This window comes from Erinaceus europaeus, chromosome 11 (assembly GCF_950295315.1).
Source record: "Erinaceus europaeus chromosome 11, mEriEur2.1, whole genome shotgun sequence".
Lineage (NCBI taxonomy): Eukaryota > Metazoa > Chordata > Mammalia > Eulipotyphla > Erinaceidae > Erinaceus > Erinaceus europaeus.
The window spans coordinates 102,330,161-102,357,933 of NC_080172.1; the positions used below are offsets into that span (position 1 = coordinate 102,330,161).

The 27,773-nt window shown below is 36.5% G+C and overlaps 1 protein-coding gene, 1 long non-coding RNA gene and 1 other non-coding gene across 15 annotated transcripts in view; 1 reads left to right on the forward strand and 2 right to left on the reverse strand.

The window, feature by feature from the left end:
- LOC132541435 (uncharacterized) overlaps window positions 1-691 on the reverse strand; it is a 99,413-nt gene extending 98,722 nt beyond the window's left edge. The window contains exon 1 of the long non-coding RNA XR_009552640.1: window positions 574-691. This is a non-coding gene — a long non-coding RNA (uncharacterized LOC132541435). The remainder of the gene's footprint in view (window positions 1-573) is intronic.
- ADGRL2 (adhesion G protein-coupled receptor L2) overlaps window positions 1-27,773 on the forward strand; it is a 198,207-nt gene that overhangs the window by 1,412 nt on the left and 169,022 nt on the right. For 3 of the 13 annotated variants that reach the window (XM_060202229.1, XM_060202238.1, XM_060202239.1), the window contains exon 1: window positions 398-1,403. The exons of 2 other annotated variants lie outside the window; for them this stretch is intronic. The gene's annotated coding sequence lies outside the window, so the exon portion shown is untranslated. Of the gene's footprint in view, window positions 1-395; window positions 1,404-27,773 lie in introns of those variants that run through there. 8 more of the 13 variants (XM_060202232.1, XM_060202240.1, XM_060202241.1 and 5 more) reach the window with 5 other exon arrangements.
- LOC132541579 (U6 spliceosomal RNA) lies at window positions 26,822-26,925 on the reverse strand. The gene has a single exon (XR_009552720.1). It is a non-coding gene; the product is annotated as a U6 spliceosomal RNA (small nuclear RNA).

The window sequence follows — 27,773 nt, forward strand, 5'->3', positions numbered from 1 at the left end:
TCCCTCCCGCCTTCCCCCCCTTCTCTCTCGGGCGCACTACCGCCGCAGCTGCTCCAATGGAGTGGAAAATGGCCATAGGCGGCAATGAGTTATAGATTATTTGCTCTGCGTTTTGTACTTAGCTGCCTGTAATCTTTTGAGTTTGCCTGAGCCCCTCGTTTGGAGAGACAGAAAGGAAACAAAAAAAACAGGAGGAAGAGATTTGTCCTTTGACGCTGTACACGCTAATGTGTTTATATGATTAGCCTAACTGGGGGGGTACGGGGGAGGGGTGAGTAGGTGGGGATTTGGGGGGAGGGGGAGGAAGAGAAGGAAGGAGAAGAGGAGGAGGTAGAGGAGGAGGAGGAGGAGGAGGAGGAGGAGGAGGAGGAAGAAGCTGGGGAGGCTGGAGGTGACTCCAGTTCAGACCTCGCAGAGAGTCTGTGTCAGGACTTCGTACTCCCCCGTCTGTCTCTCTCTCTCTCTCTCCCTCTCCCTCTCCCTCTCCCTCTCTCTCTCCTTCTCCTCCTCTCACTCTCCGCTCACACACACACTAGCACACGCAGAGGTGCCGGAGCCAAATCAGGAGCTTACCAGAGAATTCCTTGGGATCGTTGGTCGGGGTGGGGGCGCACCTCCCCTCCGTTGCTGTGCGTGGCTAGCTATTCTTCCGTGCACTTCCCCGCATCTCTCAGCCCAAGCCCTCGCCTCCAGCCTTTTCGTGGGGCAGCTCAGCCTCAGCCCGGAGCCCCGACACGTGAGGAGGGGCCGCCGCCTCCGCCGCCTCCCGCCCCAGGCCTCGGGGTGGGCGCGGGGGCTGCCAGCCGGGCCGGCGCAGAGCGGGGCAGCGCGGGCCAAGAGCGCGCGGGGGGTTGGGGGGGGGGCTGCGCCTGACAAACTGAGTTGGCCTCGCTCGCAGGCGTCTGCCCGCCCCTCCCGCAGCCGCCGATCCAAGGGGACTGACTCCCAAGTCTGCGCACCTCGGGCGGGCTTTTGCCTCCACCGCCCCCCCCTTTTTTTTTAGCGCTGGGGTTCCAGATTTTTTTAAATCAGTGGAAAGGAGCGTGCGGTTCAGGCTGTGTGTGTGTGCGCGCCCGAGCGAGCGAGAGACCCCGGCTGGCTGGCTGGCGGAGCAGCGTGTGGGAAACTGCGGGAAAATGTTGACCTAACCCCTTGGAGCCGCCGGGCGCTGGCTGCTTGGCCGGAGGAGGCGGTGGCGGCTGCGGCCGAGCAGAAGGACGCGCCGATCCGCGGCGCCGTGTCCCGCGGACGAGCCGTGGCGCCGCCTCCCTCGCGGACTCGGCGCCCCCAGCGAGAAGCTCGCGGCCGGCCTCGGCCCCTCGGCGGCCGGGGTCGCCGCCGATCTCTGCGCCTCGCCCGCCCGCGCCAGACGACCGGCCCCCGGGGCGCGCTCGCCGAGCGAGGTAAGAGCCGCCGGATCGAACAATGTGCTTCTGTGCCGGGCTTCGGAGACCTGTTTGCTTTGCGCCTGCTGCCCCGGGGGTGTGCGTGTGGGATGGAGGTGGAGGGAGTCGCGGGTTAGTTGCGGGGTTGGTGGCGGCGGTGGGGGGGGGCGATTATGCTCGGCTGTTTCTGTTTGGTCGGCCGGGAGGGGACCGCGCTCTTCTGCCTGCTCGCCTCCTCCTTTTCCACCCTCCCCTCTTTTGAGAAATCCGTAGACACGACTCCCAGTCCCGTTCTGCTGCTCCTTTCCTCCCTGAGCTGTAGTAACGCACTGGAGGCATCAGTCTAGTTATGGGGGGGGGGGGGGGCTCGGGGGCATGGGAAGGGAGGTTGGGAGGGAAGGTGGCCTGGCTAGGACTGGCTTATTTCTTTTTTCATTTATTTTCGGAAAGCCTGGACTCAGACTGGTACCGATCGCCCTTTCAGGGTCGGGCTGGGGAGGAGGGGGGGAGTGTGAGGCGTGCTCTGGGCTGGTCGGCCGGGCCGGGGAAATAAGGGACCCCCACCCCTGGCCAGGGCTAGGATCGTGCACCCCCTTCCTTACTCCTCCTGCCTCCCCCATCCCCTTCCCTTGGCTTGACCCGTCCGGTGCGGTGAGTGGAGCGAGTTCAGCCCTGAGAGCGAGTTCAGGAGGAGTTGGATGGTGGCGGTGGGGGCGGGGGCTTGGGTGAGTTGTTGCGGGCTGTTGTTTCTTCTTGTGGGTGGCTCGGTGGTGGTGTGGACAGGCGAGGTTGACAGCAAAGCGCAGCCAGATGTGGCCGGGCCAGCGCTGGAGCTGGCAATGATTAGGGGCGGCCCGGGCCAGTGGGAGGGTGGCGGGAGCCGGCACCGGCGGGGCCCTGGGGAGGGCGGGGAGCCTCCCGGAGCCGCAGTCAGAGGGCAGCAGCGCACCGCGCTGGGCCTGCAGGAAGAAATGACTGGCTGTGAGTTCCCAGGGTGGCGGTGGACCTGGGAGTCTCGCTTGTGGGCTGCAGATGCCTGATGGGGAGCTGTTGGGGGTGCAAGAGGTGTGGGAGGAGCGCGAGGAGAGGGGAGACCCCCGGGCTAACCGAGCTTGGGCTGCAATTGGCTAGGGCGACCCAGCCCTCTGGGGGAGCGGCGAGGGCGAGCCAGGCTGCAAATGCGCCAGGCCAGAGGGGGCTCTGAAAGGCTCACTTAACTACTCTTTCCTTGAGGTCTGCAAAGTTTTGTTCCTTTCCTAGAACTATATCGGGCTTGGGTTAGGGGAGATTTCGGGAAGCTTTACTTGGTGGCAAAAGTGTCGCTGAGCGGGGGCTGAGGAACGTATGTGTTTTCATCTCTTTCTTAGTCTCTATTCACTCGGTTCTCTAAAAGCATACTTGGAGGGACAAGTCCTGCGGTGTCCTTTCTTCATTCCTCATCTTCTATGAACGCCTCCTCCTGATTCTTTCCACCCCTTTTCTGGCGCCCATTCCATTCTTCCTGCTGCAAACTGCTGTCTCGTATTCAGCGAGGAAATGTTTTCCTCCTGTTTTTTTTTTTTTTTTTTTTTTAAAGGTGTCAGGCTGCTTAGCAGCTTCTCCCAGCAGCCTGGAAGCCTCTGAGCCACAGCCACCAACCATATGGTTCCCGTTACAAAGGCCAGGTTCTAAAGCACTCTCCCTCTCCCCGCCTTCCTTCCCTTCCCCCCCCCCCGCCCCCAGTTCTTAAATTTTCTTCCACATTCTTTACTGTATATGTAGTTCTCCCGTCTTCTCCATTCCAGAGGCATACACTTAAGGGATATGGTTGATTCATTCATTTCCCTGTCAGCGTTTGTATCTGGAATGAGCCCTACCAAATTTGCTCTTTGCTCAAACTAGAGTTGCACAATGAAGAAAAGTCACATCCGACTGGTAAATAACCGTCTCTTTCTGAATCAGGTTTGATCTTGGACAAACCTTGAAAGAAGGGCACCAAAGGGTAATATGTATCCATAACAGAAAAGCCGACTAATTTTTGTGATGCAATTGAATACAGTCCAAGTTGTTATTGAGGGGGGTAGGATGGGGGCTCTTTTGACCTAGGTGAAGATAAGTTTGCACTTTAAATTTAGTATGTCTCTTAATACTTGAGACATCTTTTATAAGGAAATATACTTTTGTCAGGTGTATTATGGAACTTTTTGTTGTCCTTCTCTCTACTCTCCAATAAATTTATGCATGGTGGAGAGAATACCACAGAACAAATGTTCTGTTGTTTAGTTTCTTCAGAGATTCCGATTCTCTCCTTTTGTTGCTTGTCCCTAAAAGAGGTGCCATTTCACATCATTCTGCACAAATTGTTTGAATTAATGCAAGTGTGAATTCTTACCGTTTGAAGGGGACTATTAGCATATCAAAGGTTTCTTAGCTTCAGCTCAATTGAGAAAACTTCAGCCTGTCTTCCATTTGCTTCCAAGCGGAGGCCCAAAGGGCAATGAGAATTGTAAAGGGTAAAAATAGGGAGGTGGATTCAGGCTGTGTTTCTGAACTTTTACTGTTTTGTAATTATGTGAGCGAAAAACATTGTCTATTGCTTTGGAGCCCTTGCAAATGGCAAGACAATTATTTTCTATTGATAAATGGTTTGTTCCTAGAAAGAGAATGACCTTTTTATTATTATTATTTTTTTTGATAGTCACAGTTGCCTTGTCTTTTAGGGTTCCTTCAGTGAAAAAGAGTGGTAAAGCTCTTTCTAACAGTAATTCTTTTCTGGATCCTATGTTTAGTTATGCTAGAAGTATGCAAGAAAAATGTTCAGTTATTCTTAAAAACAGAAATCTTGTGATAAAACACATTTCTACATCTATGAATCTTTATTAAAAAACAAACTTCTTTAGTTAACAGGAAAAATCAGTAGAGGATTTGAATTTTAATAACTCAAAATGAACTTGTTAATACAACTTAATTGTATTTCTGGCCAAATAAAGGATGTAAGTGATACCATTTTTTTATTACTAATTGTATTAGACTCTGAGTGTCTAAAGATAAAACTTTTATTTTTTTCTTAGTATTTACGGTATTTACTCTTGTTTTTTTTTACATTTTCACACAAAAAAAAGTTTTTTCAAATTTCTTTTAGCAATTCTGTGTCCTTGAATGTTGAAACGTGTAAGAGCAAGCGCTTGTGTCTTTTAGGTCACTTTATGGCAGGTAGGTAGGTCAAGAGAGAACGCTTAACTTCCAACTTCTAGGGAAGTACTGGCTTCACTTCTTTAATTTAATATTTTATAAAACCTAGTTTTCAGATGAAAATGATTCTTGGGGAAGACATGGGGGATCTGGAAGGTCATGTTTAAAATTTTTACTTGTGATGATTAGTTGAAGTTGCAGTTGGATAGCCCTTCATTGGACAAATACATGGAAAAGACTAATTTCTTCTCTAAGACTAAATTCTTCAGTCTTAATCTTGAAAAATGAACTTTAAGGAGCAACTTTGGAGGGGAAATATCATTGATTGTCTAATACTTAGTTCTTATTTTAATAGAAGATATTTTTTTCCCTTTAGATTAGGATGAGGTTCCTTTTAGTGGCATTCAAATACTATTGACTAGATCATTACCCTGAAATCATTTTATGATAGTTTATTTATCTGATCCCTTCTATTGTCTAATAGTACTTTTGAGGTAAAAAAAAAAGCCCACATTTATGTAATTGCTATTATTGCACTTAAGTTGCTATTAACTAGTCAGCTTTGAATGCAGAGTGCTATAAAGAAAACACATTATCTTTTAGAGCTATTAGTGGTAATCTGAAAATTGTCTTCAAAACATGACTCTTCCTTTTATATGATGGTGATCCTGAATTCAGCAAATCTCTAACGGGATAAAAAGCAGAGAAAAGATTCTTTTTTTCCCCCCAACATTTAGATGACAAAATTGAACTACTTAGAGAAATATTAATGTGGTGTGGAAGCACTTCAGCTGCCATTTGCAATCACTGTGGGTTACTGTGTGTTGGCAACAGAAAACAAATTTAGAAATCGAGATAGCTCTGGGAGCAGGTAGATGGGGAAATCAGAATACTGAGTCATGTGGGATAGATCAGAGCAACTACTTGAGAATTTCCAAAAATAAAAAAAATCCCCATGCTTTTGACTCTTTTTTATTAGTAAGGTAGGAGCATCAACACAGACAACAAAACTTCCAAATGTTATAAAAATTGATGTAGATATATAGGTCTCCTATGGAGTACTACAAGTCTTAATTTTAGACAACGAGCAGTTGGGCTTTTATTGCTGCAGTTTTCACAATCAGTAGAAACATTAACACCAGGCACCTGGGCGGTTCCTTTCTTAAAATTAGCAAGAGGAGAGGCTTAAAACCATGGTTTGCTTAGGGCCGGATTTTTACTTGATGATTACTGAAGGTTCCTGTCTTTCATTAAAAAATTTTAAAGCATTACTGTGATGTCGTAAGTAATATAAGGATGTGTGAACTAAAACTGAGATGTTGGGAAAGTCAAGTGGTGTTTATTAGAAATCTGCTCATCCCCCTACCCCATCAAAACATATATTTGACATATATATAGACATATATAAACATATATATATATGTTATAGATATATATATAGATAGATAGCATTTGGGGATAAATGTTCAAATAACAGTATATTGACAGGTGTCTTAAGAGATAAAAAAGAACACTGCAATTTATTCCAAGAGATTTGGGCTAAATTTAACACATCTAAGCTAAATTTTTTTTCATTTCACTACGAATCCATACCACTTGCCTAATTACTGGCATATAAATTCATTAAGTGGGAAAGACTATTTTAGGAATGAAATATAATTTTCCATACTTGGAGAACTTAGTAGCTTACAAGGTTGCTAATTTCATAGAAAGTTTCTTCAGACACTGCACACTTGACTTCAGGATGTGCATTGTGTCTGATTAGGAATCTTAGAGATCTATTTGACATTTGTTTGATTTCCTGAAGAAATGATTCATATAAAATTAACGCAGCATAATTTTTAACTAGGCCAAATTGAGGGATAAAATACATAAGTACAAAAGGTCCAAAATTAGTTGCATACGTGCCCTTCTAAGAATCTCCACAAATTAATGATTTCAATACTTCTTATAAAGGGCCACTTTAACTGCGAAACCTGAATAGGACATGGAATCCTATTTATGTTTTGGTTTTATTGGTTCTTCAGATAATTTGTTTAAATACTAGTTCATACTATTTAAATAGAGAACTGTGTTGTACTGTTTTCAAGGAAGATTAAATCATTTCGGTTTTAAAGATAGATTAAAATCATAGCTTGGTTAACTTTTCTCTTACATAATACTAATTACTCTGTAGCCCCACCCAAATATTCATCTCTTCAAATAATTCTTGATTGAAGATTGAAAGGTTGAAAAGTATTTAATCGCCTAGATTACTGTAATTAGATTTGATGCTATCAGAAAAATTAAGACTATTCTCTAAAATCTTTGCTATTCAAAATTGGTCAAGTAATAATTGTTACTTTTTTAATGCTTTATGAAAAGATTAAGGACATGGGTTGTTTAACAGATAATAACTGGAACTAGGAAGTTAGTATTTTAATGTAATTATATATATTTTTTCTTGACCTAGTAGGATAACTTTGTTTTTAAAAGAGTATAAGTTCTGTAATCCCTAAATTTTATACAGGAGCTCAGTGTTATATTTTGTGTTAGTATAAAGGTTTTGTTTAGTATATGTATCTGTGAAATACATAAGCTTCATAATGCTATTGACATTTTGAGTTTTTTTTTTTTTTAATATGAGCTATATGTCATAAGAAAAGTTCCTAATTTACCAAAAAATTCCTAAGGAATCTTTTTAGGTCACTTATTTAATGTAAGTTTAGGCAGTAATTTGGAGATAGTCTCCAATATTTTTATCCACTGGTTTTGAACCACTTTCTTACCAAAAAAACTTCCGATATCTTTGCAAATAAAAGTTATTTTTAGAAAAGATGTAGTGAATCAGAGAACCAAGTGCTTAATACCTTCAAGTAAAATGCAGTTTACAGCAAAATGGTATTGATTGCTTTGTAAGCACAGAGCAAGTTTAAATACATTCTTTTTAATTACAACAAAAGATGCAGTTTTTTGAAGTAATATAGTTTGTCTTAGTGGGGATTTCATGCATTTTGTAGTGGTAAGTAGAATCTCATCATGGTTGTATAAATTTGTTCAATTATCAGAATAGCTATTTGCATTGAAAAGCGACAGAAATTAGATTACCTTGCTTAGTAGGAACTTAGCAGCAATGCCTAAATTGCTTAATAGTATCAAAATTTACCATATTTCGTAGTGAACGGATATTGGCTCTTGGTTTAAAATGCACACATCTTATTTGCTTGCTGACTTTTGCTATGTGAATCATGTCTTCTTCTCCTCCTCCTTTTTACATATTGTATTTTTTTTTTCCTATTTTCCCTTTCCATTCTTGCTTTTATGAAAGCTTTCGCAGGGCACTAGCACATTGTTTCCCCTTGCACAATCTTAGTTTTTACAGCTTGGTCTTTTAGTTTTTGCTTTTTTTTTTTTTTGATTCCTAGAATGTGTAATCAGTTACTACTTCAGGTCTGTTTTAGGGAAATATTGTCATTTTATAAATCAGGAGAAACCTAGTTTATCAATAGCAGTAGCTAGGCTATTATTAGCAACAAGCACACATCTTTAGAAATTTTTACTACTATCTCTACAGCTATATGGAACGCTAAGATAATTAGTTCTTCAGTATAAAATAGCATGGGATTCATTGCAGCGGATTGCTGGGCACCTGTTTTTATTACCACCTTGATTCATTCTAGCATCCAGATTTACAGAAGAACCAGCACAACTGCTGCTCAGAGCCACCCGGCTGTTTTTGGGTCATGAAGTCAACTTCCTGGAATTTCTGGGGAAACCAGTTGAAAAGGGAGGACAAATGTCACTTTAAATAGAGATGTTTAAATCAGATTTCTGCCTGAGGGTAAAATTTAGGTCTGTTTTAGCCCGGATGTAATGTCTCCCTCTACAGAACACAGCATTAATCATGACCTGACAAGAAAACGTATGCTGAGCAAAATGGGCCCCTGTTGATCTTGTCATTGATTTCCTACCCTCCAATCTGTGAGGACTACATTATAAACACTAAAACTCACACATAGGGATTACACCTTAATCTTTGAGTTTCAGGATTGCAATAGCTGCCTTAAAAGAAACCTGTTTAAATGCTGAAAATACTTTGGGAGACTTCTGAAAAGGTTAGATTTAACACATTAGCAAAAAATTGAAATAGAAGTTTAAAAAGCAGGCAGATGAAGCAGAAGTTTGTTTCCTGAAATAATGATCAAGTAAGTCTTGGCCTCATATTTGGATGTGTTAAGTAACTTTGAAAAACACTTTTTTAAAAAAAATTTCGTGATAGAGTGCATGATAAAATTGAACACTTAGTTCATGGCTAGGAGAGATGAGAAACAGCTGAAAGATGGTTGACTTTATGACTTAGACAAATTCAAACATTTTGTTCAAAGAAAACGAGACAATCCTGTTACCGTTTTCTGGAAGAATAAAATCTTTTGTCATTGTACTAGAGAAGAATGTACCCTGAAGCTCCCTACAAAAGGGAGCTTAGCTTGTTTTTTCTGTTAATAGGTATCAGTCACTTTCTCATGGTCACTGTATGCCACAATGTACTTATATAAGCATGAACTACATACCCTGTTCCTCTAGATATGTTAGTATTTATTGACAGTTTTTAATTTATTTTTTTGGCTAAAAATGAAGACAAATGCAAGTTTGAAATATCAAATATATCTAATTAAAATATCTGTTTGATATGAATTACTTAATGCAGGTGTCTCTTGCATCTTGAAATAGCCATGCTGTCTATACTTTTTTTTTGCTCCAGTCCACATCTCAAACTAATTATTGATCTGGATTTACATGACATAATAATATAGCCTCAATTATTGGTTCTTGGCTTCTGGAGTAGGACTAGGTATTCTTGTTTTTGATTTTCTTTTACAAAAGATAATAGGTAGTGTTTGTATAGTCAGAGTATGAAAGAATTTTCTGCTTTGTTTACAGAAATGAGTTCTGATCTTTATTCTTTACTGCTAAAGGTATGTACTATCATAGTTTCCCATATAATGGGGTTAATAGTTGCAAGATTTCAGATAAACTGTTTAATATTTCTACTTTATGTACATTATACTGACTTCCTCAGTTTGCAACTAGACTTTACAAAAAAAAAATGTTGGAATGGATTTTCTCCTTGTCATTACTGTGAAGCTAAATATTTCTATTTGGAATTCATCCTTTATTTCACTAAAACCTTCCACATTTACATTGCCCTCTAGATTAAAAACGTACCATTTTTACTGCTTCTTACTGTGATTATTGGTTAGAAATTACAGAATACAATTTTTCTGTAACATTTTTTCTCCTCTGTGTTCTTCAATTCGGGATGTGTGCACAGTGTGCAATAATTCTGAAATGCCCTGGTTTTCTTATTTTTAATATCTAAGACAATTTAGGAGACATTAAGTTTGATGATGATAGATGCTTACATGTTTGTATCCTGGTGATAGGACATATTTTCATATAATTTGACACAGTAACATGTAAATGAAGTACATAGTTAACATACCTTATATATCTTATTGTCTATTAAGAATGGTGGATATATTCTCTTTTACTTTTGTTCATTTAAAAATTCTGTTTGTTATGCAAAAGACAAATTCGAGCATTCTATGACTCTTCTTCATAGTGCTGTAGATAGACACTAGTAGAGACATTTTCCTGCTTTGCTTTTTCTGCTGAAAGGGCTGTAATATCCATTGCCTGGATGGAAGTAACCTGCGTTTTTATATTTTCACTCATTTAAAACTAGATCTGCAGCCTGAATATTTGAAAACAGAAAAGGAAATGTAATTTCTATTCAGGAAAAATTTCACATAAATACTGCTTACTGTAAGTTGCGCTAACCCTCTGCCTTATTTTGTTTATGCCATTACTCTGTCAGTTTTATTTTTGTATGTTTCAGTATGAAAACGAGCCAATTTATAATTTGCTTATTTAGGATCTTAGTTTTTAAAAATCGCTTTTTATAATTAAATTATAGGCATACCAAGCTGAATTTTCTTAAAATTTCTGGTCAGTGCTCACACATCACAAAGATGATGTGTGTATGTTGGGAGGGGGATATCTTAAAGGAGAAGGGGCTTCGTTTAGCAAGTTTTTTTTTGTGTGAAACATTGACTTTAAGACTTTGAAATTGCCTTTTTTTTTTTTGCTCCTATAGCAGGAATGCACCTAATTTGTACACCTAGAATAAGTATAGCAAAAGAAGAGAGCGTGTGTAAAAAGAAATCTAAAACATATTTAAAAATTTTTTACAGAAGGGTGAAGGATAATTTGCATAAAAGGCTAATCAGTTTTTCTGTTTTGTAGTGAATTAATGCAAAAGTATTTTTTCTGAAGTACACACTTTTTATATTTGTTATAGAATCATACCAAATACGAGGAAAATGCAGTTACTGCATTTACTTAAAACTGATCTTTCATCTTCCACTGCAAATCATTTCTAAAATGCCATCTTTGATTGTTTACTTTCCAGTCAGAAGATTCGTGAGATAAATGGATTGGACAGATTTGTTTTGGGTGTTCTGTCACTTGAGGCTGCTGCTGTGTATGCAAGGCAATATTTTCTTTTCCTGGAAGTACTCTGTGTGAGAGTTGTTTTGGGGTGACTTTGACAGTGTGTAAACTGTCTGCTTAGACTGCATTCTTCACTGAGATAGAGAACAAGAATTATCATGTTGAACCACAAATTTTCAGGAGCAGTTATTTTAATCAGATAATTGGTAAGGAGGGCACATTGCTAGCTAACTGTGTTTCTACACAATGATAACCTGCATCTTTATGGAAGCAACTGCCTGCATGTTTCAAATACTTTTTGCTAACTCTTGTTATTACCTGCAGAGGGAGCTTGTATATGAGATAAAATAATCAAGGCAGTATACATTGATAATTGCTGTTGAAAATTATTCACTAAGATTCAAACTCTTTTTCTTGCTAGAGAAAAATTGAACTAATGAAATTAAAATATTTGGGAATTAGTGAAATCATTGTGAAATTTAACAAATCAAATACCAGTTATCATTTCCTGTGTTCACAGATTATAAGTGTACTTTTTAATTAGTAAGAATAACTTGAGAGATAATAGATACCAGATTAACTTTTAGATTCTATTTTTTAATGATTGCTTAATGTTTTGTGATAATTATCTAAGAACTGCCTGTTTAAAGAAACATCTAATAGTTATTAAAGAGATATGAAAATTTTTGATAAATTTTCTTGTTTATGTGAAGTATTATAAATCATTAAACAATAACTAGTGATTACATTCCTCTATATTTCATTGAATGATAAATTAGCTCTTTATATACTGCTTTTTAAAAATAAAATTGGTCACTCTGAATTAATAACTTACTTGTAGTAATACACCGATTATTGCAATGAAACTTAAACAGGGAAACTACCCATAAAAACATCATATTAAATGGTTTAGAAAATTGCTAATTTGGAACGAAAATGAATGCAGCCAAAATCAACAGTACTTGGTTATAGAGTGAATTTTGTCTTTGAATCCAATGTCAGCTATGTAAGAAATGTTAGGCTAAAATACATAGAAAATTTTGAGAATTTTTTTGAGATGAGGTGTTTTGGTAATCAGAGTGAAAAGCCTTAAAGAGCATGCTGGTCTTCTAGTGAGTGATAATTTTCACATTACTTGTGTGTACTTAATTGTGCCAGAAAATTGAAGATACATTTATGTCTGCTAAAATCGAATCTCTATATTTATTCTCAGATTTTGATATAGTACCATATTTTAGGCTATGCTATTTGAAAGGTAAAGAAGGTCCCCCTACATGTCCATGGAAAGAGATACAATAGTTTCCTTTTCCTTTAGTGTACCAAAGAATGATATGACAAAGATACCTTTTTTTTTTTTTTGCTTTAAGAGACTTCGTTTTTAAATGAAATTTATTGTCAAAGATTTATTGCTATCTTATCTTTATTAATCTTATCTTTATTAATATGAAAGTTTGTTCCACAGAATGACTCTGGAAGTAAGGAAATTATTGTCTAATAAAAAGATTTATTATTGTGGACTTTTGTAAAAGAATTACCCATTCTCAGCATGATCTTAGCAATTCTCTGCTATATTTATGCAGAAAATATTCATATCAGAGTAAGAATATTAGCAACAGTAATTACACTTCAATAGGATTAGGATAGCATGTTTTATAAAAATATACAAACGTTCCTCTTCTCTAGCATTATGATAATTGTCCTGTGTTGCCTAGTATACTTCACTGTCTTAACACTTTGATAAAGAGATTTGTGTTGGTGCTCAGTACAATAGACACTGGAAAATAGAATCTGATAGTACAGTTCATTTCCCTATTTCCTCAAATAGCATAGCTTCCTTCCCAGTGAAGTAAGGGTTACTAGAGAATTCATTCCAGGAATATTGTTACGTGAGAAGCAGTAACTGTCAAGAAGCACATAACTTCTGTGAGGTTATTGGAAAGGCACAGCTAGGGTAAGTTCTACTTGTTTTGTCTTAAATTTGAAGGTAGGCAGTGTATTGAGTGGGTTTTTAAATTTTTTTTTAAATAGTGGGACTTAAATCCGTTGTAAAGACCGTGCATTGCTTTTATTAGCTACTATTGCAAAAATATTATTGTCAGTTTATTATATTGGGATGTTTATGATAAGGAAGTTGAGTGGCCACTGATTCTTAGTTTAAAAGAATCTTGATATTCATTATAGATATCAAGAATATTTAAATTTGTTTAATGAATAACCTCTGCTCACTTTCCAAGATTAAACATATATGTCTATTGTTCCTTTAGATCTGTGAGCGGATTGTTTCTGAGGTACACTCAGAATTTTTGAGTTGATATTATGGAGAATAATTTTGTAGAGAAGAGTACTATATGCTATGAATAAAGATTTGAAATGATATTTAATAATAAGGTTTATAAAGGTTAAAGTTCTTATTGAAAAAAATTCATATTCCATTTCAAATATTTTAACTTGTTAACCTTTTTTAATGAAATAGAACTGTAATAAGCCCTAAATATTATTTATTAAGATGTATGTACACCTATGTGAAGAATCTGGAATACAAAACTATGAACCTTCATATTTTAATATCTAAATCAATGAATATTTTAAAATGTCTTATTACAAGGATTTAAAAACAAATGTTTTTATTTTAATTATAAAACAATAATAGTTTCTTTTTTTATGTTTCAGAAACTTTCCCCATATCTATTAGATAAATTTCTTTACATTGAATGTAGCAGATTTAAACAAGCTTTTATGTATGATTTATACAGTATAATTTTGTGGCATTTAGATGATACTAGTTCGCAGCTGTGCAAAGTGCTAAATTCATTTAATAAAAATGTTAAAAATCTTAAAAATGTCTATTTTCTATTCATTTTAAGTAAGAATGATAGCATCTCACAAATTTTCTCTAATATTTAGCATAATCCTATTACCTTTATGTAGATATAAACAACAGTTAAGGAAATATTTGAAGTTCAAAGTAGAAAAAGCTTATGCTTTCTACTAATGGATAATTATATTGGCATTTTTATTTATCTATGAATGCAAATACAATCAGTAAAACTGATCCTTTTGAGGTCTGTATTTAAGAGGAAAAAGTAAATGAACTACTAATGTTTTATGCAGTGTTTATTAAATTTAATTTCATCTGTAATGCTTTGATTATTGATTCAAGTGGCATTCTGTTTTGACCAAAAAAGTGACCTAAAGGAAAACTTATGTTAGGCTCAAGAAATAGTTTAATCCTTCATTTTACTATTTCAAGCATCTTAAGAAATGTGTTATAACAAATGTGTTATGTCTTAGTCATGACTACTGATCCATAGAACATAATGGCTAATACAAAATAAATACCTGATCTTTTGAAATCTGTTTTTAACTCTTTGCTATATGTAATTTAGGTAATGATTACAAAACACTGAAGTATTTAAGAATACATTCTGAAAGCACTTAGGAACTTGGAGTTGCTTAGTGTTTATAAAATATCTTGTATAATTATGCTGACATAATGAACTGATAAGGCATAGTTTTTACACTTTGCCTATTTTAGTCACACTTGCTAGGTGATTTTATTATTATTTTTTTACTGGTTTTCTCATTGTGTTAGTAATATTTTAAGATATAAATAACTGCAACATTTCAGCAAAGGAAGCAATAATCAGATTCATTAAATGGAAATAGATTTATTTTAATACCATTATTTATAAGATATGATTAGAAAAATATCCAGGAGCACATCTTAATTGTTCAATTCACACTTCAAGAGTGGATTTACAAAAATCCTTTGAAATTCATTTTTGATAGTTCCGAGTATTCTTTAACTAGAGATCAAGAATTAAGAGTTCTTGAGAGCAATAGTAAATTGAATAATTGATGGTACCACCGTTGTTTAGGATATTGAAAAGTATGTAGAGTTCGTTCACTAATGGCATCACTGTCTATCATGTTTATCCGTGAAAATTGAAAGTAACGTACCACGATGGGAATGAAGTACTGACTTCTCATATGAATTGAAAATTAGCTAAAATAGTTGCACTACATTTTTATTTCAGTTTTGCATTTTGAAAGAATAACATCAATTCCTGAACATATATAACATTGATAATGTCTTTTGCTCTATAAAAATGTGTTGAGTTATTGTATATTGCTTTAATATTTTTGATACTTTATTTTCCTTAGATGATTTATTAACTTGATGTTAACTCATTTCTGAACTAACAACTGAGGACTTTACATCACTTAAGGAAGAGTAAAGCACACATCTTTTTTAAATCTATTGTTTTATTAGTAATTTAATAATGGTTAACAAGTATGTAGGGTAAGAAGCATACAATTCCATATAATTCCCGCCACCAGAGTTCTGTATCCCATCCTCCCCACTGGAAGTTTCTTCACTCTTTATCCCTCTGAGACAATGGACCAAAGTTCTTTATGTGGCGCAGAAAGTGGAAGAAGGTGTCTGGCTTTTGCAATTGCTTCTCCGCTGAATGTGGACCTTGGCAGGTCAAACCATACTCCTAGACTGTTTCTGTCTTTCTCTAGACGGGTAGGGCTCTGGGATGGTGAGGTTGCTGAGGTCATCTGTCCAGGGAAGTCAGAATGGCATACTGGTAGCATAATGGTGGCTGAAAAGCAGCAGGACAAATTGTTTAATAATACAGGAACCTAAAGGTAAGAATAGAGCAGATAGGACTAAGAGTCTTCATAGGAGAAGAAGCTAGGAAGTCTTTTTAGGTATGTTCCAAGGGGCCTGTGACTTTAATACTTTTTGTCTGAACCCGATAGCTAACACGTAGGTGGGCTAGGAGTATTGTCTGGGAACATGCTGTCAGAATTGCGAATAGAACTAGAAAGCTCCACCAGGGCAGAATAACTCCCAATGATGAGGAAAGGTCTTTTATAACTTGCAAAATAAACAGCTGTGGATTTCTCAAAATGAGCCAAGATAGGAATTCAGTAGCTAGTAACTATGTATGAATTCCAAATTTAATGTGGAATCACTGCATGGTGGTGGTCTTCAAAGTGTTTTTATATGACTTAATGCACATTAAATCTTCTTATTTAAAAATGATATTTATTATTTTAATATTTAGTATCATACATCTCTTAGAAATGATGTTTTTAATGTTAACTCTTTATAAAACGAGCAAGCTTTTAATATTTGTGTATTTATACCCAACATATAAAATAACTATTCCATGCCCTATTATTTTCTCAAAGAAAATAAAATTCTGCATTGAAACATTTAAAATGACAGTTTGATATATCTGTCCATATTTCCTTTTCTCTTAGGATCTAAGACTTAGATAAGCTTTTGTGGTAATTTCACTAATTTAATTTGTTGGCAATTCTGTTGCATAAAAGAGACTTAAAAAAATACCAAAAGTATCAATATATGCGACCCCCTGTATAGGGAAAATTTTTTTTCCTTTTTAAAGCTAGAGGCCTAGAACATATATTAATGATTAAAGTAGTTAGAATGTCAGATTAAGAATATTAGAAAAAAATTTCTTTAAACAGTATATAATTTTTACTAAATAGGTAGACTTTCTATTAATACTGTCTGTAAATGTTGAATTTTTAGATAGTTTCAGAACTCTACCACTCTGATGCTCTGTTTATTTCTGAACATTCTTTGTTAAAGTGCTTTTTTAATGCTGAATATGCATTACCATTTCAGTTTCAATATTTTAGTATAAAAGTTGGTGAAATTCCAGTGTTTAACATGGAGATCAAAATTTTTTTATATCATCTATTATTGTGACATAGAAACAGTAGGACTTCAGCCCATTTATGTTACAGTATTTATGGGTAGATTGAAAAATATATATATATATAAAATATTTTATTTATTCCCTTTTGTTGCCCATGTTGTTGTATTGTTGTTGTTATTGATGTCGTCGTTGTTGGGCAGGACAGAGAGAAGTGGAGAGAGGAGGGGGAGACAAGAGAGGGAGAGAGAAAGACAGACATCTGCAGACCTGCTTCACTGCCTGTGAAGTGACTCCCCTGCTGATGGGGACCGGAGGACAGGAACCCCGATCTTTACAGGGGTCCTTGCTTTTCGAGCCACGTGCTCTTAACCCGCTGCGCTACCGCCGGTCTCCCAATTGAAAAATATTTTAACAACTTAGTGGAAATTAGAAACAAACTTCTTTTCATTAGTAATGACCTAAGCAAACTTAATCAGTAGCGAACTTTCTTAGTATCTTTAAGTTTCATTTATTCTACATAACCTCGATTGATAAAGAATAATATTTTTGTTCTAGACTCAAATAGAACATTTTAATATTTATAAATACTAAAACTTCAAATTTGAAATAATGATGAAATTCTTAGTTTAGCATTCTAAAGTTTTATCTTTATAGTACATTCGGTTGTTCAGTTGAAAGGCAGCTGTTTCCTTCCTTTGAATTAAAATGTTTAAAGATGTATGAGTTTCACTAGAATTCCTTAAGCCAAGTTTTCATTTATTACAGGAACATTTATAGATTACATTTTAGATCACAAAGGTAACACGTGAGTGAAGTAAATCAACTTAAGGTGCATGATTATGGCTTACTCAAAGCAGGGCAGATGCACCAGACCAGAGTAATTCACGCTTCGCATTACCTTACTTTTCAAATTTTGACAGATTAAGATGCAAACTACAAGAAGATTCTTACTATGTAAAATGATGATTTTGAGAGTCCAATTAAAAGTCACACCTAAATTCTCTTATGAAAAATTTGTTATTTTCTGTGTGGATACATCCTACTTAAGTACATTCTGCTTTGGTAGTTCTGTGCAACCACAGTAGCTAACAGTGCTGCATGTGGTTAAAAGACAGATGAAGACTTGAGTTTACTTTAATCATTCACAGTATTTACACTTCTTTGCATTTCATTATCAAGATGGCATTTTTTGTTTTCTTATGCAGAAGTTTATTGTGACAATGCATGCAGTTTAAAAAATGTGACAGAGCTTCTAGTATTGAGTTTGCTAAAATTGATAGATTTAATTTGTCCTTGCTTTGGTCTTAAAGTTTGGATTTTAAAGTCTTCATTGCATTTTATCCCTTTCAAGAAGAGTTTTATCTATAAACATGTTTTATCTCTGTACATATGCATACTTGATCTAATTATTCATTAATTTCTGGGCTTGTAATTCTGTTCATTTTAGATCAACGGTCTTATTAAGTCTTGGAGAATGTATTTTGTGTAACAACGGTTCTCTAGGTACTTATAATCATGTGAGAAACAGACATTTCCACACATTATAATTACAATATAAAATGTACTACAGTGACATGCCAAAATGCAGTGTAGAAGAATGATTGTGGAAATATAATGTGGGTAGAATAAATTCAGAATGAGCAGTATGGAAGGTAGGCCCTAGGAATGTAAACCTCAAGGTGAAGGATTTTGGCAGGTTCTGACTGAAGATGAAAAATCAACAGTGGTAGTAGACACAGAAAGCAAAGGCAGAAATATGATTTTTAATGTATATAAAAGGTGTGACTTTTACAGTTAATCGATAGGAGTGAAATTATATATATATATATATATATATATGTTCAAGAAACGTTTATAAATCTACTAAGAATATATTTTTTAAAAATTTTATTTATTTATTCCTTTTGTTGCCCTTGTTTTTTTTTATTGTTGTAGTTATTATTGATGTCATTGTAGAAGTGAGCGACTGCAATCTGTCTAAAGATAAATACTTAAACATACTTTGGTCGTTAGTAGACATCAGTATTTAGGACCATTTTAGTAACTTTCTGAACAGTTTTCTTTTAAATATTTATTTATTACCTTTTGTTGCCCTTGTTGTTATTGATGTCGTTATATAAGACAGAGAGAAATGGAGAGAGGAGGGGAAGACAGAGAGGGGGAGAGAAAGACAGACACCTGCAGACCTGCTTCACCGCCTGTGAAGTGACTCCCCTGCAGGTGGGGAAGCTGGGGGCTCGAACTGGGATCCTTCCGCTGGTCCTTGTGCTTAGCGCCACCTGCGCTTAACCCGCTGCGCTACCGCCCGACTCCCAAGAATAGATTTTTGTCACATAGACTGCAAAATAGTATTGCTATTTTCAATTAAGAAAGTATTTAATTGCTAATTTTCAAGATGAGGTAACAAATGAAATGGAGTAGGAAAATGCTAAGGAGATAGAAAGCTAGTTAAAAGATGACAGTGAAAGACAGTAATAAGTAGATCATAACATTTCTCCCATTTGCCTGCTTATAATAGGAATAAGAAAGGACCTCACTCCCCAAACAGGGCAGAGGGGGACCTACTGGGGGTTGTATTGTTATGTGGAAATGTTATGCATGTACAAACTATTGTATTTCACTGTCAACTGTAAACCATAAGGAGGTTTTTTAAAAAGGAAAGGATCCCCCCATTTTTTAACTAGTGATTTAATTATGATTTACAAAATTATAAGATAACAGGTATAATTCCACATCGTTCCCACCCCCAGAGTTCTGTGTCCCACTCCCTCTATTGGAAACTAGTAGTTCTCCCAAGGTCACAGATATGGATTGACTATTATTTCAATAACTATCTCGCTATGTTTATACGTATTTTCCATTTTTTCTATAGTTCTGCTTTACTACCGAATGTCTTTCCTTTTTTTTTTTTTTTTTTTTTCCTTTTCTCTCCGGGTCCTGATGGAATTGGAATGCAGTGCCCTATGGTCATCTTCCCCTAACATTTCTTCACTTCTGGGAGTATGAGCCAGCCAGCCTTATTTTGGGGCTGCAGAATGTGGGCGTTCTGGCTTTTGTAATTGCTTCACCACTGGACATGGACATTGGCAGGTCGAAGGGAACCCGGGAACCCTCTTCTAATGGCATTTTAAGATACATGTATTACATCTAAAGTGTATCAGCTACCCCCTTAAATTGCTTCAGTCTGATTTGTATATTTTTAGTGTGAATTTGTTAAATACATAATTTTGCTTACCTTGTAGATATTTATAGAAATGTTTCTGAGTACAAACCTGCATATGTTTAAGTAATGCTTGCTTTTTCAACCACCGATTATCCTGCTGCATTTTATTATATGGATTTATTTATTTATTTTTACCAGAGCTCTGCTCAGCTTTGGCTTATGGTGGAGTGTGGGATTGAACCTGGGACTTTGGAGCCTCAGGCGTGAGAATCTCTTAGCATTAACTAACCAGTATGCTGTCTACCCCCATCCTTATGTGGATTTAAGGTTTATGCTTTTTATATGTAGTTTATATGTTTCTACAAAATAATCAGTACCACAGAAGTGAGCTACTGCAATCTGTTTAAAGATAAATACTTAAACATACTTTGGTCATTAGTAGACATCAGTATTTAGGACCATTTTAGTAACTTTCTGAACAGTTTTCTTTTAAATATTTATTTATTACCTTTTGTTGCCCTTGTTGTTATTGATGTCGTTGTTATATAAGACAGAGAGAAATGGAGAGAGGAGGGGAAGACAGAAGGGGAGAGAAAGACAGACACCTGCAGACCTGCTTCACCGCCTGTGAAGCGACTCCCCTGCAGGTAGGGAGCCGGGAGCTGGAACCGGGATCCTTAGGCCGGTCCTTGGGCTTTGCGCCACCTGCGCTTACCCTACTGCGCTACCGCCCGACTTCCTGAACAGTTCTTTATCAACTTGGCCCATTTTAAAACGTTTAGGCGTTTTTGTACCTGAGATGTATTTTGTTTATTTTCAGTTCATGGAAGTATGTATATTTAGATTTAAGAGTACTGCTTAGCTCTGGCATATGCTAGTGCCATGTCTGTGACCAGAGACATGGAAGTGTAGTGTCTTACCACTGTGGAATAGTTCCTCTTCTTTGAAATTTATCTTTACTGTGGTGTTTTTTGTTGTGTTGAATATGAATATTTATCCTGTTGATACTAGGAAGTTTTACACCTATACCTTGCACATTATAAAAATAAACTCATCTTCAATATCATTTTGGCTTTTTTAGATCCAATAATTTCTTTCAAGTTCTATAAGTGATCCTTTATATCTACTTAGTTATGGGTGAGAAGTCTGAATAACAGCTTTTAGAAGTATTGATAAGCACTTGTAAGAGTAGACTTTCAGTATTTATTTTTATGGACAGTTATTGATAATTTGCTTCAGAAACTGTTCAGTTACAGTGTCCTCTTAAAGTTATAGGAAAGGCAAATATAATACTGTCTTATCTCTGACAGTCCAAGAATATTCTTTCACACATGGTAAGATCTCAATAAATGTTTATTATTATCGTGTAAATTGGTTGCATGTTGTGTTTGTTCCCTTTTGACATCTACTTTACTTGTTTACTTTTTTCTCTCACTTTTGTTTATAGAGGTTTTTTTCCTCCTCATTGCTATTCTGAGCAGGCTTTTCTGTTATTTTTAATTGTACTATTTCCAATTATTATCTTTCTTAGATTGTAGATCATTGGCTGACCTAAGCATACTAATATTGAAGATTAGAAGTGTTGATGTTTATCCATCTTATCTGAAAGTATCAGTGCGTTTTGCTTCCTTTTTTCCTATGTGATTCAATGAAAAGGACGACTTTCATCTTAGAAAATATGATGTCTGATAGGATCCCCATGTGGAAAACATGCAAATAAGGGTTCTTTTTTATTCTTCTCTCTGACTAACAATCACAGTCCTCAAATCCCTGCCCCCAAATCATCTCAAACATTAGGACCCTCCCATGTATTAACAGTTTTAAAAGGAAGTCAGTGGAGGATACTTGTCAGAACAGTTTCCTGGGATGAAGTCTGGCGTCTCCTTTTTTCTACTAGTGGATTAGTTATGCTCAAGATGTAGATTTGCATAAGGTAATCAATGTGAAATAAAACACAGTTAACTAAAGATGGTTGTTGGTATTATAGAGTGAATCTTATTTAGTTGGTTAAGCAAAACACTTTTATTTAAAAAGACACTAGAATGTTGTATGTTAAAATATATGAAGACAAGTCAGACAAGATATTTTAACAAATCTAGTTGGTTATTTAGTGAGCTGTGTAATACTAATTTTTAATATCAAAATCTTTTAAAAGAAGTGATCCATATTTTAATATGAGAGACATTTTATGATTACAAGATACTATTCTTTGCTGATTTTCTTTCCTCAGTATTTAACTGGCTATCACAGATGAATCATCTTTATCTTTTAATTGTGAAATGATAGTGGTTTTTTTTGAGGGTGGAGAGTGTCTACCTTCTAAAATGCCTTCTAGTGACTAATGCAAAAATCTGATTAAAATCTCATTGTGTCTTTGCAATCACAGAATACCATAAATTGCATTATATGAAACAATAATAACTATGGCTTGATTTAAAGTATTAATAAAAATTCTAAATTTGTTCATTGTAGCGGTAGGGTTTCAAGATTTTAATTTAGTGAAACGGCAGAACAATTTCTTGTATTTAGTTTGATGAGTGTTATGTGAGAAGTGTGCCTTGCCAAATTAGGACAGACATATATATTATACCATTTACAGAGCCTAATTATTTAAATCTGCTAAATTTCATATTTAATACTTAGATGTCTTCCTGAAGTAAGCTGCTTAGATTTATTGTCAGTGTTGTTTGATACATATATTAAAGTCAATTAAATTGCAAATGCAGGTCTGAGGGACTGTGGAAAGTTCGGATTTAGAAGTAGCCATGGATTTTCAATAGTCTTAGTAATGAAATAAGTCTATAATTCTGGGTGCATCATCAGATACCTGAATTGTAAATTAAGTCTGGAGTTTAATTTCCTTTGTGAAATGTACTGGCTTTTCTTATATAGAAGAATATTAGCCTGCGTTTGGTGTTAACTGTAGTGCTGATGTCAGTCCTGTAAGTCTGGAGAAGAGATCTAGATTTTATCCTCTTCCTCCTCCACTTCTATATTCTTTTCGAATGTTATAAAAGTGTGCTGTATGTGTATTTGCTCTCTATTTAATTTGTTTTCATCTATAGGAGAAATGATATAGATGCAAGTAATATTCTCAAAGTAAAAATATTCTGAGGATAGATTATAGGGCGAAAACTTATCTTGTACCTTTAACGTCCTTTGGAAATAATATGGCGAATATGCTGATTTATCTAACCCAGTTTTTCATTTAAAAGCAAATTTGTCCAGCATGTTTAATATTTCATAGCTTATTTTATTTTGCTTTATATATATATTTTTCCAGTTTACTGGGGCTGGGGGGATGGAGGAGGCCAATGGTTTGCACATAGGTACAACCTCCATGTCCCCAGGGTAGGTGTTGGAAAGAACATCTTTGCTCCATTAGGCACTCCCCCCACTCCCCACTCCATATTTTATTGTCTTTTTTTTTTTTTTTTTTGCTTCCAGGGTTATTGCTGGAGCTCATTGCTGGCACTAGGAGTCCACTGCTCCTGGCTGCCATTTTTTTTTCCATTTTACTAGATAGGACAGAGAGAAATTGAGATAAGAGGGGGAGATAGGGAGAGAGAAAGATAGACACCTGCAGTCCTGCTTCGCTGCTTGTGAAGGCCTCCCCTGCTGCAGGTGGAGAGCTGGAGCATAATTTATCTTGCAGCAGTCTTTCCTCTGGTGAAGTACACCACTCAGCCAAGCTCGCTTTATTATTTCCCTTTACCACCTTTACTTATAGGTTTCATGTATGAGTGCTATTGTTTGGTATTTGTCCTTCTCTTTCTGGCTTATCTCACTTAGTGTGGGGTATCTTCAAGTTCTGTCCAAACTATGACTAGCCTTATTATTATTATTATTATTATTATTATTATTATTATTATTATTTGCCTCCAGGGTTATGCTGGGGCTCGGTGCCTGCACCAAGAATCCACTGCTCCTGGAGGCTATTTTCCCCCTTTTGTTCCCCTTGTTGTTCATCGTTGTTGTTGTTATTATTGTTGTTGTTACTGCTATTGTTGCTGGATAGGACAGAGAGAAATGGAGAAGGGGAAGACTGAGAGGGGGAGAGAAAGATAGATGACACCTGTAGCTGTAGACCTGCTTCACCACCTGTGAAGTGACTCCCCTGCAGGTGGGGAGCTGGGGGCTCCAACCAGGATCCTTATGTGGGTCCTTGCACTTTGTACCACATGCTCTTAACCCACGACACTACCGCCTGGCCCCCTATCCTTAATTTTTTAATATTAAAATGTATGTAGATGCTTTTATTTGTGGACTTCCCTGTTTGTTTACACTCTTCTTTTTCTCTTCTCTTCTCTTCTCTTCTCTTCTCTTCTCTTCTCTTCTCTTCTCTTCTCTTCTCTTCTCTTCTCTCCTTTTTTTTTTTAATTGCCACCAGGATTATTGCTGGAGCTTCATGCCTACGTGACAAATCCCCTGCTCCTGGCAACCTTTTTTTTTTTTTTTTTTGTAAGGGAAGGGAGAGATAAGGAGAGAAAAAAAGGGACACATGCTTTACCCCTGCTTTACCCCTTGTGAAGCTTACCCCTCCTCACCTCCGGCAAAGTAATTAATGTGTGTGCTTTACCAAGTGAGCCACTCTGCCTGGTCCCTGTGACTTCATTTTCAGCCGCTCATTGGTCCAACATTTTCCTGTCTTTTAATTTGTCATTCCTCACACTTTAATTTAAAAAATAGTCCTGGGCAGGGGATAGCATAATGGTTATGCAAACAGACTCATGCCTGAGGCTCCTAAATCCAAGGTTCAATCCCCCACACCACCATAAGCCAAAGCTGAGCAGTGCTCTGGTGTTTCCCTCTGTTTGTGTCTCTCTCCCTCTCTGCATTTCTCTCAGAACTGAAATAAATAAAATATTTTTAAAAATAGTGCTTTGGTGCAAGGCCTGTAAAGGGAGTTGGGAAGGGGGTTGAAGACCTTGTTCTATTATGGAGGAAGATGACAGATTGGTGGAAAGTATGGTGTAATGAAACCTATCATGGGACAACAGTCTTGTAAATAATTTCCTCAAGTGATAAAACATAAAAAATCAAGCCTGTGAAAATTTCATTGGGGGGGGGGGTCTATTTAAGTTTGTTTCCATTTTTTCTTCTTTGCCAGAGCACTGCTCAGCTCTAGTTTATGGTGGTGTGGGGGATTGAACCTGGGACTGGAGAGCCTCGGGCATGAAAGTCTCTTTGCATAACCATTATGCTATACCCCCACCTGTTAGTTTGTTTCAAGTTTTAAGAACTTCATTTTTAAAAAAATTCATTCACTGTTCTCTAGGCACGTACTTATCCTTTGTAGTTCACTTTATTCATGTTCCTCTTCCCTCTTTTTTTCAGGACATGCCCTCCTTGTTTAAAGCTCTTATTCTTTGCTATTTGTCGGACATATTTAAGAGTTTCTTGCTGAGCTTACATATGTGAAAGATATGAATTGTGTTTTAGCTCACAGTAATTTAAAAATGACACTTCAGATATCTTGTGATAGCATTCAGTACTATGGACATAAATTGACAGTGTTTCCTCTCTTTGTAGTGGAATTTAAAAGAGAGTGAGTTAAATAATTATGAGTTAAATAATTAAGAGATGGGTATATACTGAGTCTTGGACAAGCGTCTAAGTTAGACAAGGAACAGATAGAGAGAAGATTCCAGGTAAGAAGGAGGAACCGAAATATTCGAGGAAAGGTACAGAGATAAGTGTAAGCCTCCTGGGTTCCAAAAATTAGATAACCTTAATATTTAATGAAAAAAAGGATAGGATGTGAATAAGAGGTAGTTATTCTCAAATTTAGATCTCAGCTGAAAATGATCTATTAAAATTGTGTAAAATTTTCCAGAAATCTGGTTAATTTGTTTTATATTAATTACATAAAGCATCTGAATATTGTACTAACCATCATAATGATTCAAGTGAGGTGAGCAAAGACCATTGTCCAAAAAGAACTCTTACTCCTGATTACAGTAAAATAATTTTTAAGATTACTTGGGCCCTTGTCATCTTTCCTTGTATCATTGTAATCAGTGTACTTTTGGTATCAGTCTCTGTATCTTGTACAGAGTCTGCCAGGAGTTTTTTTTTTTGAGAGTTGTTTTCTATGAAGAGACTCGTTGAAAAAAGGTAAATGTTAAAAATGCTCACCAAATCAATTTTAAAAATAGGCTCAAGGCCCAATTGAATAATCATAATTTAGTAACCTAATGGTCTTAGTAATTAAGGAGAGGACTTTTTTTTTTTTTCCCCCAGCTTGAAGTGATCTGATCAGCTTGCCTTCATGGCATAGATGATTTTTAAACTATAATACTGTGGAGGAAAGTGCATCTTAAATAGATTAAAAATGCCTAGACTAGAAGTAGCTTTGAGAGATATTACGTATTTCTGAGCAGATTCATTTGATAGAAGCAGAAGGCTGGATTAAATACTTTTTAAATTAGATCTCTTTGGGTTCTGTTCTCCTGTATTTTGCTGCTTTTTTTTTCTCAATTTCTATTTATGACCCTTTCCTCCAGAAATTACCTATTGTTCAGATAGAGAAAATAAACTTGTGATAAATTACTGAAGTACTAGTATGTATACCTATGGGAATATTTTAAAGGTTAGTTGTTTTGAGAACTGCCACTGTCAGATCATAATGCTAAGTGTTTTATCTTACAGATAAAGTAATTTCTAATTCCTGGTTTACATTCCTCTATTTTAGAGTGAAATTAGACCATTTTGGAAGTCCTTAAGGTAGATGGAGTTTTAAAAAAAATCAGCTATGAGATTTCTGCAGACCTTTAGGGAGAAAGCTAGTTAGGGTAGAGAATGAATGAAAAGGGTAAGAAAAATACTCAAGACACTTCAAAGAAAGAAACAAAATGAAGGCATACCACCTTAAAATGAAGCTTATTTTTTTTAAAGTTTAATATGTGTCTTTAAGTGTGAAATGCTTCACAGACTTACATGTCATTCTTGTGCAGGACCCGTACTGATCTTTCTCTGTATCATTCCAATTTTAGTACATATACTGCTTAAGTGAGGCTACTACCTTTTATCTTCACAGAGCTATGTTTTACCCAAACTTAACAATGAATAATGCTCTGGGAGGTATTTGGTTTTGAAAATGATTAGAACCTGAGTTAATTTCATTTATGTGTATATATCTGTGCAGGTGTGCTCATATCTGTTTATTAAGCATGCTTCAAAGGAGTTCTGTTAGTTCATAGCAAATGATTTGATTTTTTTCATTCACCATTTCATACTAATGTATTTCTTTGTTATCGTAGGTCACCAATTGAAGGATATATGTATAATTCATGCTAAATCAGTATATTGGCCTAGAAGGTTTTCAGGATACTAATAATGGAGTAGGCTTCTTTAATACCTATAACTATATAAAACATTATTAATGTTAACAGATGTTGCACTTTAATCCCCTAGAATGATTGTTTGGTACCAGCAGGAGATTGATTAAGCCTGAGTTGTGTGAAATTGTGTGTGCATAAGCTGCTACTTAGATGGTGAAAAATGCTATTGAAAACTGTTGAAAAGTTTGAGCTATAATTGGCAGAGAAGTATTAACTGTGCTAAAAGAAGTGTCTGTGTATGGTTGGCCCACGTGCCTTAACCTTTTTATCATTTATCTTCTTGTATTAATGTCACTGAATTATTAATTCATGAGCCAGGGTGGGAAGGGTGAAGGCACCATTTAAATGTGTGGCAAATTTATCCTTATCACTAGAGACATGAAAAAAAGTCATTTTGTGTTATCTGTAAAATGGAAAGGACAGTTTAAAATTCCATTTACAGTAATCCACTTCACTTCCAGAGAAACACCTAGATTATTGCTATAATATAAAGCTCTTATTAAAAAGTTGTAACCATCTC